The sequence below is a fragment of the Mandrillus leucophaeus genome, unplaced genomic scaffold, assembly GCF_000951045.1.
Source record: "Mandrillus leucophaeus isolate KB7577 unplaced genomic scaffold, Mleu.le_1.0 Scaffold804, whole genome shotgun sequence".
In the NCBI taxonomy this organism is placed as follows: domain Eukaryota; kingdom Metazoa; phylum Chordata; class Mammalia; order Primates; family Cercopithecidae; genus Mandrillus; species Mandrillus leucophaeus.
This window is the reverse complement of record NW_012108742.1, coordinates 891,447-908,359: the sequence shown is the minus strand read 5'-3', so window position 1 is coordinate 908,359 and position 16,913 is coordinate 891,447. Positions and strand designations below refer to the sequence as shown.

Genomic DNA, 16,913 nt, shown 5'->3' with positions numbered 1-16,913 from the left:
TGCATATGTGTATATATACATATATTTGTAAATACATGTATACATGTATATATGTGTCACATATGTGTATATATATGTGTATACATCTTGGATATCAACTTTTAATTAAGCTTTTAACCATTAAGCTTTTTCTCTTTTTCTTTTTTTAAAATTTCAATAGTTTTGGGGATATGGGTGGTTTTTGGTTACATGGATAAGTTCTTTAGTGGCGATTTTTGAGATTTTGGTGCACCCATCACCTGAGCAGTGTACACTGTACTTAATGTATAGTCTTTTATTCCTCACCCCCCTCGCACCCTTTCTCCTGAGTCTCCAAAGTCCACTGTGTCATTCTTACGCCTTTGAATCCTCATAGTTTAGCTTCCACTTGTGAGAACATATGATGTTTGATTTTCCTTTCCTGAATGACTTCATTTAGAATAATGGCCTCCAACTCCATCCAGGTTGCTGTGAATGCCATTATTTCATTCTTTTTTATGGCTGAGTAGTATTCCATGGTGTATGGGGGTGTGCGTGTGTGTGTGTGTGTGTGTGTGTGTGTGTGTATATCTCCACATTCTTTACAGACTCATTGCTTGATCAGCATTTGAATTGGTTTCATATTTTTGCCATTGTGAATTGTGCTGCTATAAACACGCGTGTGCAAGTGTCTTTTTTATATAGTGACTTCTTTTCCTCTGGGTAGATACTCAGTAGTGGAATTGCTGGAACAAATAATAGATCTACTTTTAGTTCTTTAAGGAATCTCCATACTGTTTTCCATAGTGGTTGTACTAGTTTCCATTCTGACCAGCAGTGTGAAAATGTTCCCTTTTCACCACATCCATGACAACATCTATTATTTTTTTGATTATGGGCATTCTTGCAGGAGTAAGATGGTATTGCATTGTGGTTTTGATTTGCATATCCCTGATAGTGATGTTGAGCATTTTTCCACATGCTTGTTGGCTATTTGTATATCTTCTTTGGGAATTGTCTAGAATCCCAGCACTTTGAGAGGCTGAAGTGTGTGGATTGCTTGAGCCTAGGAGTTTGAGTCAGACTAGGCAGCATAGTGAAACCATATCTCTACAATTGAGGCCTTGTTCCCCATAATTTGGAACTTTCCTTCAGATTTGACCAAGTCAGTTATAGTTAATCCAACCCAATGGGAAAAAGATCAAAACAACAAAAACAAGAACAAAAACAGGAACAAAAAAATAAAATAGTTAAGCAAAACAATTGCACAATTTACACAATTGTTGAGCTTTCTAATGGTAAGAGGAAATTAAGACAAGCTGGCTGTTAATCGTAAATTTTAGTCATTAAGGTGCATTCCCAAGACAAACTCCAATTAAGCTACTTACCTAGGAATGGGGCTCAGGCTGAAGACTACTCTCTACCATCCTGGAAGCAAGAAAAAACTAAAACTTGTCTTCCCTGTTAGAAGTGAGCTGAAACTCCAAAGAAGAGTTGCCTGCTTTCACTCTTCATGGAAGCAAGAGAACTCACTTGCCTTGTTGGAAGTGAGTAAAACTCCAGAAAAGGAATTGTATGGCAAAATGAATCTTAGACCTCAACCAAATTTTGGGAGAAGAGGGATTCTCTGGAGGAGATGCTCCTGGACTTCAGCAAATTGTCCTATTGATTTGAACAGTAAAGATAGCTCAGGCTGGTACCAAGTACTGATATGAGATTTGTCCAAAGTCAGGGTGACTCTACTCATAGTCCCTTTGTGGTCACTAGTTTGTAAACCAAGAAGTATCTAAGCCAAGTCTCAGTGAATTTTAGAAGTTTATTTTGCCAAGATTAATTAAGAACAATGCCCAGGAAAAAGAACATGGAATGACAGGACGGTCTGTGTTCCGTGCCTTTCTCCAAAGATGATTGTGAAGGCTTAAGCGTTTAAAGGGGAAAAGCAGACTGACGGGGACAATTCATATTGTACAGTGAAAAAATGCATAGTTTTTTTTTTTTCCCATTAAAAATGGGAAAAGAGGCATGGAAAAAGCAAATGACTTACTTAAGTTTATCCAAAAAATCTGTGGTGGTGCTGAGTCTTCCCATATCTACGGAATTGTTTCTCAAAGAACCTACTGGTCTCTGCTATCTTGACAAGACCTCACTGTAGTTTTGTGAAATTTATAATGTGTTTCATTTATTTAGAACTGTGGCCTTAATAGCTGTACATTGGTAAAGTTATGGTACTCCTATGCAGAAAAACAGAAAACTTCCCAGAGCAGAATACCATCTATTCCTGTAAGAAGATTTTCCTTTGAAAGTTGATCTCTAATGTTTCTGATGCCTTACACAATATTTTCTGAGAGTATGACAGAATTCTTCAGGTTGGACAGTGGTAAACAGCTGAACAGGGACATCCCCCCAACCCTCATGAAAACAGCCTGACTTTGAACAAGAGAAGGAAATCACCAATGAGGCATTGGCATGACCAAGGCTTATCTCACAAATAATTTGGGAACTATTGACAAGTTCTGTCTAAAGCATTTATGGAGGTTATTCAGGCTAGTGCAGACATCTTCATGATTAGGCAAATAGTTTGGTGTTTACTTTTATTCTGCCTATCTGGTGACTGATAAAGTAGTTGTGATCATAAAGCATAATGATGATGAACAGTATGCCTGGGAGTCTTCTGCCGGGGATTCCTTTAATGTATATGCTGACCATGTTGAGCTCATTGGTAGTGGTACCAAAGTAATCCTCTGCCTTAAAGAAGACCAGACAGAGTACTTATAAGAGAGATGGGTCAAATAAATAGTAAAGAAGCACTTGAAGTTCATAGGCTATTCTATTATCTTTTATTTGGAAAAGGAGTAAGAGAAGTAAATCACTGATGATGAGGCTGAGGAAGAGAAAGGTGAGAAAGAAAAAGAAAAAGATGATGAAGAAAATCCCAAGATTGAAGATGTGATTTCAGACGAAGAGGATGATAGTGGTATGGATAAGAAAAAGAAAACCAAGGCTGGATGCAGTGGCTCATGTCTGTAACCTCAGCACTTTGGGAGGTCGAGGTAGGTGGATCACTTGAGGTCAGGAGTTCAGGACCAGCCTGACCAACATGGTGAAACCCCATCTTTACTAAAAATATGAAAATTAGCTGGACATGGTGGCCAACACCTGTCATCCCAGCTACTCGGGTGGCTGAGGCAGGAGAATCACTTGAACCTGGGAGGTGGAGGTTGTAGTGAGCCAAGATCACGCCACTGTACTCCCGCCTGGGCAACAGAGTGAGATTTAAAAAAAAAAAAAAAGCTGCAAAAAGTTAGCTAAGTTGAAAAATTTCTAATTAACATATGACAATTAAAATAATTCCTTAGGTGATGAAAGTAAGATGTGTTTTTGGTAAAGGGAAAAAAAGATAATTTTTGTCCCAAAGTGGAATGACTGGCTGCTCCAAAACTAGAAAGAAAGAAGACTGTAGAAGGCTTGTGGAAGATTAATCTTATAAAACAAATTTTCTGTGTGATCACATTGGCTAAAGTTAGAAGAGAAGTTTTCTCAGTTTTTCTAAAATTGAACATTAATTTCAAAGGTATACATTGATAGAAAACTAGAATTTGGTTCTCTCTGTTAAAACAAGATTTTTCTTGGAGTGTTGAGCTGCTGTTAATGGCAAATAATGAAAAGTTCTTCTTTACCTTTCAGATAATTGGTCTAGGGAAAAAGAATGTGTTTTATCATTGTAGTTCCCTGTGTTTTATGTTGCCTTTATTAAGCCTTTGATTACTTAAGACAATTGAGTCCTCTCTATTAAAGAGCTCACGTTTTTCTACAAGTAGGCATTTTTAAAAAGAAATGTGTAACTCTGTGTTTGCCTTTTTCTTTTCTTTTTGAGACAGAGTCTTGCTCTGTCACCCAGGCTGGATTGCAGTAGCATGATCATGGCTCACTAGCAGCCTCAACCTCCTGGTCTCAGGTGATCTTCTCACCTCAGCCTCCCAACTAGCTAAGACTACAGGTGTGTGCCACCATGCCTGGCAAATTTTTAATTTTTTTGTAGAGATGAGGTTTTGCCATGTTGCCCTGGGGTTTTTTGTTGTTGTGGTGGTGGTTTGTTTTTAGTGGTAAGGTCTTGCTCTATTGCCCAGGCTAGAACACAGTGGTATGATCATAGTTAAGTGTAGCCTTGAACTCCTAGGCACAAGCAATTCTTCTGCCTCCCAAGTATTTAGGACTATACGGGTATGCCACTATGCATGGCTAATTTTTCTTTTTTTTTTCCTTTTTTTTTTAGAGACAGCATGTTGCCATATTGCTTAGGCTGGTCTTGAACTCCTGGCCTCAAAGGATTCTCCCACCTCAGCCTGCCAAGGCGCTGGGATTATAGAGTGTTATAGAGTGTTTGCCTTTTAAAGTCTTTTCATTATCACTCTGGTTAAATGAGTGCCTATTATCTCACAGTGACCTGTAATTCTATTTTTTTTTTTTTTTGAGATGGAGTTTTGCTCTTGTCACCCAGGCTGGAGTATTATAGCACAATCTCGGCTCACTGCAACCTCTGACTCCTGGGTTCAAGCGATTCTCCTGCCTCAGTCTCTCGAGTAGCTGGGATTACAGATGCGCACCACTCCACCCGGCTAATTTTTCTATTTTTAGTAGAGACGGGGTTTCACCATGTTGGCCTGGCTGGTCTCAAACTCCCGACCTCAAGCGATCTGCCCTCCTCAGCCTCCCAAAGTGTTGGGATTACAGGCGTGAGCCACCATGCCCGGCCAATACTGGTTCTTTTAAAAGCATATATAAATTCACAGTATTTTAAGTGAAAGGTCTAGATTGGGAGTTTGTCCTCTGACACATTATTCAATAATTAAGTTTGTCTTCTCTTTCTTCTCAGCCGTAGTCTTCTCAAGCTGACATTTACATTGCGGAATATTCAGTTATCTTTTTTCTCTGATTACTTCTTCCTTTCAGCTTCCAGTTTTTGTTATTTTGCTTCCAACCTTTTTCTTTGTTATATTTTCACTCCAGCAAGTGCTAGGCAGATAATTAATGTTTTCGCTGCCAAGATGTACAGCAGCAGGTGCATGTGTTCGAGAACCTTCCAGTTCATGGTAGACCAACTGTGAATTCACTCCTGATCAACACAAACCCCCACCAGACAAGTACATGAGAGGCGGCTGGAAGGTCAAGTCCAAGGAGCTGGAAGGTCTGATTGCTCCCGACAGCGGAGCCTCCTGTGCCTGGCTGCACACAAACCATCCAAAATTGACATTTAAGAGGATATAAATCCAATGGTAAATGTGGACAGATAGTTTTCCTTCCTGAGTCATTAAAACTCCCATTGTTAAAAGCTTTGCACTCCATGACTTATAATGAAAGAGGTAAAATGATCCAAATTGTGAAAAAATACTGGTGTTGTGACTGTTCTAAAACTGTTAACATGGTTTATGACCAGTATTTGGCTTGTTAAACCTATAATTCCGAGAAGACACTTGATACAGATTGGCTCTGTGTCCCCACCCAAATCTCATGTTGAATTGTAATTTCCAATGTTGGGGGAGGGACTGGTGGGAGGTGATTGGATCATGGGGGTGGATTTCTACTTTACTGTTTTTGTGTTAGTGAGTGAGTTCTCACAAGATCTGGTGGTTTAAAAGTATGTAGCACTTCCTCCTTCACTCTCTCTGTCCTGCCACCATGTGAAGATGTGTTTGCTTCTCCTTCAGCCTTCCACCATGATTGTAAGTTTCCTGAGGCCTCCCCAGCCATGCTCCTGTACAGCCTGTGGAATTGTGACTCCATTAAACCTATTTTCTTCATAAATTACCCAGTCTCACGTAGTTCTTTATAGCAGTGTGAGAATGAACTAATACAACAGCCAATACATCAGGTACATTTCTGCTACCTGATGAGCCATTTGAACATTTCATAGAGGGATTTCATTCAATTGCCATTTTCAGTGCATGTTTTCTGGTTGTGTAGAAGCTTTCCCATGAAGGAAAGCTGATGCCATTATAGTAACTGAAAGGTTATTAGAATGTGTATTTCTCTCATGGGGCATTCCTGGAAAAATCTCCAATGATAAAGGTACTTACTTTACTGGACAAGTTGTAAAACAGTTAAATAAGATACTAGAAATACAATGGCATTAGACAAAGCCAACTAAGTTAATTAGATTGCCTTGGTTAAAGGTATTGAATATTGATGGAATTCAGGTTCACTTCCACTGGAAAAATATAAGTTGAACATAAGTTCCCTAAGTTTTGCTTTTTGCTCACACTCTTACCTAGGTGAGAACCTAACCAAAAGGGGGAAATTATTAAGCAAAAGTATGAGAGGTGACTGCTTGTGCTGAGGTCTTGCACTTTGCTCCAACAGATCAGACCAAACCAAAATGAAGTCACTCATGCTAAATGCCACATAACAAAATGGAAACTTTAAAGAAGCAGATAAATCCCAAAACAGATCAGTGTTTTCATCTCCCTGAAAACAAGAGATTTTAATCTGCCTGAGTCAACAGAGCAAGGAAGTACTACCTGCTTTAACCCTTCCAGAAGAGACTGAGGAGGCCTGATGTTGACGAATCAGGTTTTCCCCCTTATTGTTCTGTTTATTTGTCCCCACTTTACAAAATTCATTGTTTTGCTATTTCCCAATGGGATTTGAGACCAAATAAATCCATTATAATGGTGACACAGCGTGAGTGACATCAGTGCCTAAACTTTTGGTCAACATCTCAAAATTGAGAAGTTGACCCAAAGGGCAGAATTATTAAATTAAGTTCAGCCTAAAACTGCCCCTGTGTATATTTTAAGTTTGTCCTAAAGGTTTCTCCATATAGAGTAAACTGCAATCTAACTTGTGTCAACGGACTGTAATCCACTCTTGTAAAAAGTAGCTGAGTCTCAGCCAATCACAGCAGTTGAGTTTCAGTCAATTATAGGCAGCCAACTGTAAAAATCAAGTTGAACTAAGGTGAACACTGAATTCTAACCAATCTAGATGTCACTGTACCTCATTTTCATTTTCTGTATATCACTTACTTTTCTATGGCTGAAAATATAAACTGCACATGTGATGGGGCAGAACATTTTGAACCATTTTGGTCCAGACTGCTACCTGATTCTAGAATCACAAATAAAAACCCTAAGATCTATAAAACCAGATTTGTTGTAATTTTATCTTTTAACAATTCTTATGAAGTCCATAGTAGGACAATTGTGTACTAAAATCTGATAATAGATGTGACTGTTACTGAGGCTCCTGTGTAAATTCAAGGGAAGAACAGAAGGAGCACATTGTAGGTGCTCAAAAATTTTAAAATAAATGCAATTCAGAGAAATATTGGCCATTTACAGCAATTTGGCCTTATTATGTTCATAGTTTTCTGGATAATTAAAAATAATGTAGAAAGCAAAGTAGAAGCCTTCTTATCTGATTCTATATTTGGTCTTGTCACCATGAAAAACTATGCTTAGACTTGCAGATAAGTAATTTGGGTTTCTTTAAAGATTAATAAACCCAAATTTTCTGCCCTCCTTTGGTGAGAATTCCAGGCAGTTGTCAGCATAAAACTTTTATACCATATATTGAGGTCAGTAATGTAAAAACAGTGTACTTTTAAGGGTCAAAAGTTTACACAAATATTCCCAGGTGTCAATGCCAGAGACCACAGACAGACTTTTTGTATTTCAGGTCATGTGGACCAAAGTTCATTTTAGAATCAGGCCATATATACATTCCACAGAAGTTTTTATCTAAATACACATGTATATAAAAAATGAGCATCTAAAGAAAAAAAACCCTTTAGTGTTAGTGAATCAAAAAATTCATTAAGTGGAGAATCATTCAAAAGGTAATAAGTACTTAAAATATTTTACTTTAGAATAAAATATACAAATGAATATTTTACCAATCTTTTGATAGAGAGTGAAGGCTTTTTTTTTTTTTTTGAGATGGAGTTTTGCTCTTGTTGCCCAGGCTGGAGTGAAATGACGTGATCTTGGCTTACTGCTACTTTCACCTCCAGGGTTCAAGCGATTCTCCTGCCTCAGCCTTCCAAGTAGCTGTGATTACAGGCATGTGACACCATGCCCGGCTAATTTTGTATTTTTAATAGAGATGGGGTTTCACTATGTTGGTCAGGCTGGTCTCAAACTCCTGACCCCATGTGATGCACCTGCCTCGGCCTCCCAAAGTGCTGAGATTACAGGAGTGAGCCACCTTGCCCGGCCGGTTAAGGCTTTTATTAAAAAGTATTTTTAAGTAGTTTGCTGATGTGAGACTTTTAGGTTTAGAATTTTTTGAAGTTTTTATTACTTCTATTTTCTATATTTTATAGTTTTCTTGTCTGTGTAGTTTCAAAAGAAAGTCTTCTTCCCCAATTACCTTTCCTGAAGTCATCCCAAAGAATCCAACTTGATTTTCTTTAACTACATTTTCTTTCTTTTCCAATGAATAATTCCTTTGCATGTTATTTAATTAGATAAATTTAAAACAAGTACAATTGACATAAATAGTTCAGGATCAAACGACTGATGCTTAGAAAACGGGCACTTCATTCAGTGGCAGCTAGGGAGTGGAAGCACATCAGAGCCTACCTGCTTGGTCCCAAGACTTCCTCTTGTTTTGTGAGTCTATGTTTCAAAGCAGGAATGAAGAGCACTTGCTAGATAATTAATTGATGGTCAGTTGAAAGAGACTCTATTTTACAAAGTTTTTGTTTGAGTTACCAGCACCATAAAAGGAGCAGCATTTTATTGTGAATTATTCATATTGTCTATTAATACCAACCAAGTTTTCAGGTACTTGTCTTTCCCTTACTAAAATGTACAGATATAAATTTGCCTAGCAATAGAGGGCAATTTGTGTTTGCTAAATGATTTGGTTCAAATTATTTCATATGCAACTTAAAAATATTTATGAATTAATTTAAATGCCTATTCCATCACAAGAGGGCACTCATGCCCCATTTTTAAAGCAAGTTCTATTTCAGGCATCAATTCTGGAGGAATTAAAACTGAAATAAAATTTAGATCTATATATACATTGAATTTCAACTTCAGTAAACTGTTTTTTGTCTGATGTAACTGGGAATTGGTGATTCAGTTTATGCAAATACAGAAATTTTTAATGCATGTAATATTAAAAAATAATATTCACAGACAGAATACAAAAATATGCAAAATTTGCCATGCTAAACAAATTTCATTTTTTGATGAGTCATCCCAAGGTCTTCATTACTTTAAAATGAAATTACTTCATTGATTGTGGAATTATTGAAATGAGATTTCTAATAATTTATCACACAATCAACATCATTGAACATTTACTCTTTGGTGTTTCTGTTCTTTAGACAAGAGATTTTGCTGTATTTTGCCATGCATTTAAAATTGTGGTTTATAATTGTAGTTTGTATTAGTTATCTGTTGTTGGCTAACAAATTACTCCAAAATATAGTGGTTTAAAGGAATAATCATTCATTATCTTATAATTTCCGAGGGTCAGGAATCTGGGAGCAGTTTAGTAGGGTGCCTCTGGCTCAAAGTCCCTCACAGGTAGCAGTCAAGCTCTTGGCTCGGGCTGCAGTCATCTTCAGATTTAACTGGGGCTGAAGGATTTTCTTCCAAATTTACTCACATGGACCCCTACACAGGGCAGCCTGGCAAAACAGAAATTGGATTCCTTCAGGCCAAATAATCTAAGGAGGAGCAAGAGAGAGTATCCCAGAGGAAGGCTACAGTCTCTTTATAGGTTAATATTCAAAGTGACATCCCATTATTCTGCCATATTTTGTTAGAATGAGTCATTAAGTCTACCCATACTTAAAAGGCTGAGGGTTACACAGAGGCGTGAATATTAGGAGATGGGAATTACTGGGAACCAACAGAGTAGCTGTTATTACATAACTAGATAAAGAAAGCATCATGTAAAGACAGAAAAATCCCCAGGTAGATAGGATTGAGTATTAATATTTTGTCAGTAAATAAATTTGAACATGACAGAGTTATAGTATTCAAGATTTTAACCAGAATAGGATTAACACAAATATTTGAATTTGAACTCAAGTTATTCTTTATTTTCTTCTTAAATCATATTTGCCTGGCAAAAATAAATAAGCAAAGAAACAAATAGGTAGAATTAGTAGCAAAAATTGTTAAGATGCAAAAGAATATGGAATTCAAAATGTTAAATTTGGGATTGACAATATGGAGAGGACTAGGTGATGCTAGAACTGCTTTTTGAGTCCATGTTCTGTAGCCAGAGCCAGCCCTAGGTTATGGTATGATATATAATGTGCAAAAATTGGTGACCAGTGCAAAGGTTTCCTTGTGTTCCTGAAAGGAAACCCATATACCAAGAACTTCCTTGGTTTCTTAAAGAATGGGTAAGGCAGTTAGTTGTTTTATTACTTTACTAGGACCTTTATTCTTCTTCTCAGGTTCTCCTTCCAGGGAATCCAGTTGTCACTTGTTCACCTTTACTGTAAAAAGAATGGATGGATTTTGCTAGTTTTGTAGTGCCCTGATACCTGGTCATTTGAGTATTAATTTCATGTTAACTTTGCAACTTTCCCAAGTATAGACTAAAATATGTTGCTTAGCTATTCTATTTTACTATTTAAGTGTTTATTTTAAAATGTTCATTTTATTTATTTTTAAAATAGATTATACATTGCCATAAGACAAAATTCAAGAGTTTTCAAAAGGTGGATTTTAAAAGTTTCCCTCTCCTACCTCTCATCCCCTCAGCTTCCTCCCTATTTACCCATGTTTAGGATATCCTTTCTTAATTATTAGTTACTTTCTTTTTCTCATGCAAACAATGGTTTTTTGTTTTTTTTTTTTTGAGACGGAGTCTCGCTGTGTCGCCCAGGCTGGAGTGCAGTGGCCGGATCTCAGCTCACTGCAAGCTCCGCCTCCCGGGTTTACGCCATTCTCCTGCCTCAGCCTCCTGAGTAGCTGGGACTACAGGTGCCGGCCACCTCGCCCGGCTAGATTTTTGTATTTTTTAGTAGAGACGGGGTTTAGCCAGGATGGTCTCGATCTCCTGACCTCGTGGCAAACAATGGTATTTTATATACAATCTTCTGCTCTTGTTAGTTAATGTATCGTGGCATTATTGCCTTATCAGCACATAAAGTGCTTCTTCATTCTTATTTAATGGATACATACTATTTCATTGTAAAGATGTACCATACTTTTGTTCTGCCCTTTGTCAATAGACTTTAGGTTTCCAATGATTTGCTTTTCATTATTACAATAAACTTGTTCATGAATTGTATTTTTATTTTTAAAATTTTAATTGTTATTAATCTTTGATAATTCAAGAGGCACTTTTAAGGATTTTATAGTGTCTAAGGGTCATTATAGTATCAATTATCAGTGTATAATATCAATATATAGAAGCCATAATGATTAAGGCTGAATTTTCAGTGACCTTAATATACACCTTAAATTTTACCCCTTTCCTTGCTGTTCATTAGAAACATTTTCAGTCATATAAAAAAGTTGAAATAATAGTGTAATACATACCCATATACCTATCACTAGATTCAAAATTTATTAATAATTTGCCATATTTTCCTTTAATTTCTAATCCACAGAAAATCTCCACATATCAGTTTGTTTACATGTATTTTATCACACTTTTCCACAAAAAATAGAGAGTAAAATACATAGGGAGATAAAATTTTGGCTATTTGAAGTTTCTGTTTGTTCTGAAAAAAAAAAAAGAGCTTTATTATACTTATTCTCAGCAAAAAGATTTACTAAAGTATCCAAGCCTTGTAATGTTCTCAGCTAACTAGTATTTGGCACTATACAATGTTTAAATGATAAGGGCTCCAGAAACTTAATGTAATGGCCTTAGGGACAAAGCAACTCCTAGATGTCCCAAAGAGTCTGTATTTTTTCAGCTTTTCTTTTCTTTCTTTCATATTAATTTCATGTAACATTTATTATGCACTTAGCCCATACGAGATATTTTTCTAATTAACAAGTACGCATTAACTCATTTAATCCTTACAACAAATCTAAGAGATATTATTATTATTATTAATCCCCCTTTTACAGATGAAGAAGTGGAAGCTCACATACAGGAGACAAAATGATAGGAAACTAGTGTCTTGGCAAGGGAATCCACTTCTTTATCTACTCCTAAATCCTTAACAATAATCTAGATTCAGAATGGGCACCCTTGTTACTGACACTTGTTGAAGTGGGTTAGAAATCAAAAGAAATGTAACAAGATGTGTTATCTGAGGTGCAAACAGATTCTGGTGGATGGAGTTAGGGGATCCTCCTCTGTAGCCCTAAACCATTTACATAAACTGATTCACATAGAGGCTGAGTTACCATTTAATAATGATTTTTTGGAGAACTCCACCATTTAATAATGGTTCATACATAAATTTGGGCAAATCAAGGGAGAGGATCACAGTGGAAATCAGATTGTAGAGACCATGACCAAGAAGCCAAGACAGAATTCATTAGAAGAGAGGATGATGTCTGCCAGGTTGGGCAATGCTTAGTGATAGTGCCCACATCTTGAAGAGGTTCCAGTAGCATTGTAGACAGAGGTCAAACCTTGATTTATATATCCCAGGAGAAGGTGGCCATGTTACTAATTGCTGACACATTGGGATTCAAGCAAGCTTATTGTGGTATACTTTGAGTATAATATAGAATGAGTGGTCTCTACATGTTGCAAAAACATCAATGCCATCTCTTGTGAGCAGTGTTTTTCTGGTTACACTCACAATAAAATGATTACCCAGTATGGGAGGAGAGTTCTGTGTTAGAGTGAGCCTCTGATGGAGTGTTGAGGCTTGAGGCTGTGAGCTCTAGTTCTGGATATTTGTAGTGGCTAGTAATAAATTAGGACTGACCCATGGGCCAGTGAAAGCATGACAGGCCAGGTCTCACTAACACAGGCCTCCATTACAGATGTCCCAGCACTGAGTAACTATGTTAAACATTGAAAGCTGATTGAGCCAGTGCCCTCATACAAAGGCTGAAATGTAACAAAAAGCCACCAGGAGTTTTGCCCAGGCCTTTCCTGGGCCTTAAAGTGTGACAAAATTACAAAGGATTTCTTAACAGGACCCATTTAGGATTAAAGAAGTTTCATTGGGGGTCTGAAGAAACTCCCCAGGCCTCCACAAACAAGTTTATTGGGAGTCTGAAGGAACTCCCCAAACCTCCGTGATTTGGCAGGAGACAAGATAAGGGTAATCACCGCAGCACCTGGACCCATTTAGATTAAGTAAATTTACTGAGGATCCAGAGGAAGGTCTTTGGGACTCAGACCCTAGTTATAGATTAAAATAAGTTAATCACTTATGTCTTTAGATGAATGCATGCTTACATGTGGACATATAGCTTAGAAGGCATATCAGCTCTGGAAAACTTTGTAATTTTGAGTTGGTCTGATGATAACTTCCAGGCCTTCTCCTCGTAATCAGTTACAGAAATAAGAACTCTCTTCCTCCTCAGTTCATCTGCATCTTGTTACTGGGCTGCGAAAAATAGCAACCGGACCCTCAGTTTGGTCCGGGAACAAAAGCACTCCCGATTCCTCTTAGAAATTCTTGAAGAGAATGGACTTCCTGCATTTAAGGATATGAGGACATGCAGATTTGTAATTCTTTCTACACTTTCATGTAGAAGTTTACATTCTCACTGGGAGATAGATAAATGATATAATCTATTTGATTAAGAAGGTATCTGTAACATTATGAAATATGTTGCTTATCTCAGAACACATCCTTCTGGTGGCCAAGACCCTTTAAGGCTCTGGAGTAATAGGGAAGCAGGAATGTTTGGCTCTTAGAATTTAGAGGAGGTATCATTTACCTCATGGGTGTGCAACAATGGTAGTCAGTCAGTGCCCCAGTCCAAGCCTGATTCAGATAGTGACATCTTCACAAAGATTCTACTGAACACAATATGGTAATGTCTTTTGAGTTGTTTCCCAAATAAAACCTCTCCCATTATCTTAGACATGTAACAGAGGATCAGAAGAAGTGTTCTGTTATTTGCAGGAGTTTTGTCTTATCTTTTAATATTCTAAATAGGGCACTGTGAAACTGTCATGCTCCATGCCATACTTAAAACATCCTAAATTACCTAGATTTTATATATTAGAGAGAGGACATACTACATCTTTCCTAATCTATGTGATCACTCACAAGGAAAGGTCTGTAACCAGCCCCAGCAAGGACACCTTCACACTCTGGCAGATGGATTCTAAACTGATTAGTTGGGAATGAAAAAATCAATAGGGAATGCATTATGCGAATACAGGCTATTCAAGGTTACCCTGCCTGGAAGAGAGATAAAGTTAGATAGAGAAAGGGAGAGGGGTGGGAGCAGATAAGAGGTTCACTTGGATTATATTTTGATATTATTCCTCCTTATCATTAACATCAGGCCTTTGCAACTAGAAATTGCTAATATGCCATATATGTTACATCTGAGTGTTAAATTGATTTTTGATTTTAAAAGACTGATTTATATATGACCACAGTGCATGCAACGTGAGGCAGAATTTGATTATAAACTGAATAGATTTAATATTCTGTAGGAAATGTTTTGTTGAAGATCCTTGCAGATTCATGAGAGCATTTCTATATTTTTTTGAAGATCATTTGAAAATAAAAAGTAAGATTTATGATGAGCTTACTCAATCCGTTTTGAACATGTTAATTTCATGGCATTAATGTAAGACTTTGTGATGGCTTTGTAATGTGCTGATTAGTCTCATGACATTTTCCGGAATTTCTTTTTCTGTGTATTTCTGGTTAGGGTAAGTCACAAGAGAGGTTTTTGTGCAAGATTAGTAGGATGGAAGTGAAGCAGTAGCCATTTTATAGCTCATACACATTGCTGCTTATTTGCTGGTTTACATTGATGATGTGAGGCAGCAACTGAGTTGCCACTGCTCTGCCTTTCCCAGATTTTTCAGTTTCTCTGACTTTTGGGCCAAGTATGTTTAGCTTTTTGATCAAGAGCCCTAGCTTCTGTAGGACACCTATGCTACCAGTGCTGGAGGCAACAAGAAGAGACATGGGTTTCAGCCCGTCCTTGCAGGGGACCCACTCATTCTTGAGTTCCAGTTTGTTCTTGCACACTCCACTCTGCATTCATCCTCCCTTCCTGACTGCTTACCCTGTAGACCTCAAGCTTCAGCAACAGATTTGGAGACACCAACCTTATGAAGACTGCTTAACCAGCTTGCACAATACCCTCATTAAATCCCTTCACATAAGTGGTTCTCAAATGAGGGTGATTTTGATACCCAGGGGGCATTTGGCAATTCTGGAGACATTTTTCATAATCATGAAGGAGTGGGGAGATTAAGGGGAGCAGATGTAAGGGTTGCTACTGGCATCTGGTGGGCAAAGTCTAGGTATATGGCTAAATAGCCTACAGTGCACAGGATAGGAGCTCTTCCTGCAACATGAAATAATCTGGTCCAAAATAGTAATTTTGGAGGTTGAGAAACCCACAGGGTTTTGGACTGTATAATTTTTTTTATGGAGCTCTGGTTCTGCTTTCTTGATTAAACCCTAACTGATACTAATATTTTAAAATATAAACTTCAAAATATTTTACCATTTTTCTCCTTGTCAGCAAAATTACATTTTTGTCAAAGACCAAAAAGATGAAAACTTTTAATGAACATATACAACTATCAATTTATAATGACATATTTGCAGCTATAGAGTATGGTCAGATTGTAATCTTATTGAAACACACACTATATTATAAGAGTCACAAAAGTTCTCTGCCAAAGTATTTTTTAAAATTAATAGACTTTTTTAAAAATAGCAATTTCAGGTTTACAGAAAAACTGAGGGGAAAGTACAGAGTTCTGTATATCACTCCTTCCCAACTCTGCCCCTTCACACACTTTCTGCTATTATTAACATCTTTCATTAGTGTGGTACATTTGTTACAATTGAAAAATCAATATTGATATATTGATGCATTGTTATGAATTAAAGCCCATAGTTTACATTAGGGTTCATTCCTTGTGCTTGTATTAGTTTGCTCAGGTTGCCATAACAAAATACCACAGATTGCATGGTTTAGATAACAGAACTTTATTTGCTCACAGTTCTGGAGGCAAGAAGTGCCAGATTAAGGTCCAGCAGGGTCATTTTCTGGTGGAGAAAATGTCTGTCTTTCTAGTTTGTAAATAACTACCTTCTCTCTGTGTGCTCACACTGCCTTTCCTCTGTGCCTCAGCGGAGAGTGAGAGAGAGAGACAGAGAGAGAGAGAGAGAGAGAGAAAGAGAGGGAGACAGAGAAAGAGAGAGAGCTCTGACGTACCTTCTTGTAATGACACCAATCACTAGTCCTATCATATCAAGTTCTACTCTTATGATCTATTACCTCCTTAAAGACCCTATCTCCAAATACAGTCACAATGGGTGAGTTAGGGCTTTAACCTAAGAATTTTGGGAGGGACACAATTCAGTCCATAGCAGTATTGTACAGTTCTACCAGTTTTGAGAAATGTATTTATCATTACAGTGTCACAGAGAACAGTTTCAGTTCCGTTAAAATTCCCTATGCTTCACTTATTCATCTCTCCTCTCAAACCCCTAGCAATGACTGATCTTTTTACTGTATCTACAGTTTTGCCTATTCCAGAACACCATCTAGTTGAAATCACACAGTATGTAGCCTTTTCAGATTGACTTGTTTCACTTAGCAATATGCATTTCAGGTTCCTTCATGTCTTTTATTTTTTCTAAATTTCATCTTCTTTCTTTCTTTCTTTCTTTCTTTCTCTCTCTCTCTCTTTCTTTCTTTCTTTCTTTCTTTCTTTCTTTCTTTCTTTCTTTCTTTCTTTCTTTCTTTCTTTCTTTCTTTCTTTCTTTCTTTCTTTCTTCTTTCTTTCTTCTTTCTTTTTCTTTCTCTCTCTCTCTCTCTCTCTTTCTTTCTTCTTTCTCTCTCTCCTTCCTT

At 37.3% G+C, this 16,913-nt stretch overlaps 2 pseudogenes; one reads left to right on the top strand and one right to left on the bottom strand.

The window, feature by feature from the left end:
• The first annotated feature begins 2,307 nt into the window (after nucleotides 1-2,307).
• On the top strand, nucleotides 2,308-2,985 carry LOC105530216 (annotated as a pseudogene).
• A 1,885-nt stretch (nucleotides 2,986-4,870) lies between these two features.
• LOC105530206 lies at nucleotides 4,871-5,047 on the bottom strand (annotated as a pseudogene).
• Between the last annotated feature and the right edge of the window lie 11,866 nt (nucleotides 5,048-16,913).